Source organism: Belonocnema kinseyi, chromosome 4 (assembly GCF_010883055.1).
Source record: "Belonocnema kinseyi isolate 2016_QV_RU_SX_M_011 chromosome 4, B_treatae_v1, whole genome shotgun sequence".
Lineage (NCBI taxonomy): Eukaryota > Metazoa > Arthropoda > Insecta > Hymenoptera > Cynipidae > Belonocnema > Belonocnema kinseyi.
This window is the reverse complement of record NC_046660.1, coordinates 33,582,617-33,585,338: the sequence shown is the minus strand read 5'-3', so window position 1 is coordinate 33,585,338 and position 2,722 is coordinate 33,582,617.

Genomic DNA, 2,722 nt, shown 5'->3' with positions numbered 1-2,722 from the left:
GAGGTCGGATTCGGATTCAGCGCAGCAAAAACCTTCGGGTATACTAGGTCTGGTCTCTGGTTCCGGACCTTTGTCAAATTTTGTCGGCCTGTGTTATCAATGCAAGTTCCCTTCCACAATATTCAGTTTTTTCCTCATGTTTGTCCTCCAATGCAAGAGGTTTTGTAAAACTTGTAAAATGATTAAGTTCAGCGATAAATATGTGAAACCCGGTGTCACAATAATGATAGCAGCAGAAAATGGACCAAAATTTTATTCTGTACAATATTGCATTGTGCAAGATAATCATCAAACTGATAAGAAATGGAAGTGTTTGACCTGGAATGAATTGAGTAACGGTATAATTACGCATATTGGACGCGCATGTAACGGAGTAAATTATATTGTTAAAAATGACTATAAATATATTAATATTTTATGAAAATTATGAATGTATATGTATTGATCGTACCATACACTAATGGAACCTTATTTTTATTTTTAGATAAATAAATTATCAAAAGAAAAGTTACATTACCAAGTTTTTTAAATTTCAATACCTCTTGAGATGAACTGAAATAATAACCATGTCCATAGTATAAAACCCTTTAAAATGTAGGTATAGAATAATAATTGTGCATATCAACACAATGAAAATTTCAACTTTAAGGACATGCTCTTCGTGACCGTGTGACCAAACTAGTACCCGGATATGAGAATTTTTTTTGGTCTTTACTGTGTCCACACTGATTTTGATATCGTGCTTAAAAATTGACAGATTAAATAAAAAGCACTAAAGAACGTTTTTATACATTAATGTGTTCATAGTTTTAAAGAAAGTTTATTTATAAATCGATGAAATAGGATATTGCCATTCGAGTTATATCACCTTGCAGATAATTTTTGGTTTGATGCATTTTGGATTTTTTGATTCGCGTATATTGAGCACTGACACCAATTTTCGACTAAATCGTCTAAACCTTAAAAAAAATTAATGCAGGCAATAAAATTTGCACATTTATTGCAAATCAAGGGTGCAGTTCCGAATAGGTGAACGTGACGGTTTCCTTCACACTGCGTATACTTACGTATTTTGACGCGCTGATTACAAAAATTATAGTGAAAATTGGCGAATTGGCGATTTTCATGGTAAAATTGCGAAAAAACCATAAAAAATATGTTTTTTTTGCGTTTATCTCAGCCAATATGCAAAATCTCGCAAAATGTTTCCAATAAAAGTTGTAGATCGTACAAAAATACACATTTTTTGTATAACACCTTTTTTCTACCAGTGATAGTTTCCAAGAAAATTAGTGATATCTCGATTTTTATTTAAAAAAGAAACAATGAGCATTCTCCATTGGTTTCGGTTGGGTACCTACTCACGCTTTTCACCCCGGGAAGGTTGGAGTATTTTGAAGAGCATTTTTTTGTAGTATTTTTTAATTTTTTAATTGTTTTTTTACTGTTATGATTTTTAAATATATTTTAATTTATTTTAATTAGAAATTCTGAGTACATTCTATTTATTGTCTTGATCGTATACTCCTTATAAGTTTTTTATAATAGTCTGCTGAGTATATTTAGTGGCCAAGGTAATATGCTCTTATGTTAGTAATTAATTCTTTATACGGATCAGCAACTATTTTCTTTATGCGTCGCCGCCACAAAAATGCACAGAGATGCTCTGCAATGTTGCTCTTACGCACTTCTCCTCGTGAGAGAAATCGTCGCATCCACCGCCAAGATGACTCGATGTTTTGTGTGTGCGCTCCGGAATCGGGATCCACAAATTGTTCGGAATGATTCACAGTTTTGTGGCCAAATCCATGATCTTCGAGATTAATGTATCCTTTCCAACAATCGATGTGGATATCTTTCACTTCCGCTACATGCTTTTCTATCAATGCAATTAAAGTAGCCTGATCTATCTTATTATCGGGACAGATTTCCGATCGATAGTTGTAGGAATGTCCTCTGTGGATCATTCCGAGAATCCATGATCCTTCTACTACACGTCCTCGTTCGTATTTTCGACGGCCGATTTTGCACTCATCGATTCCAACAACTTCACCGACACCGCCGATGCGACCATCCTCTTCGAAGTTGCTGTCAAGAGCAAGCATGCAGACCTCTCTACAAAATGAGAAGCGGTCTGAAACTGTTTCTCGAGAAATCGATTGATTGTTTATACTGCTGCTTTCCCGGATCGTTTGTTCAAAATTAAAATTTAACGCAAAACAATACGTAATGAGCATCCAGGCCGCTGCAGAAATGCGGCACCTCTCAAACCACGTGTTTTCTGCAACGGTAATACTGTGACGATATTTGTGTATTTTATAACAAAGGAAGGATCCGCAAACATGTTTAAACTCCACAAGAGTCATCTTCTTGTTATGTTTTGAGCAAAATCGTTCAGACGGAATTAATTCGATTTCTCGCAACCACTAAAGAGTTGTTTCCCTTTCTTGGAAAATCTTAGATAAACTAAAAATATTATATGTTTCATCCATCTTGACGACGACTCAAGAGAGAAAAATCTCGAAAATAATATTGCACTTAAGAAACACACGCCCTTAAGTACGAGGGTAGTTCAATAAGTCCTTAGAATGAAATATAAAAACAATTTTTTTTGGGTAATTTTTTTTTTAATTTTCAACATAATCTCCTTGGAGCTCTATACACTTGGTCAATCGCTTTTCAAGTTTTTTAATCCTTCAGAAAAGTGCGTTTTCGGAAGTTC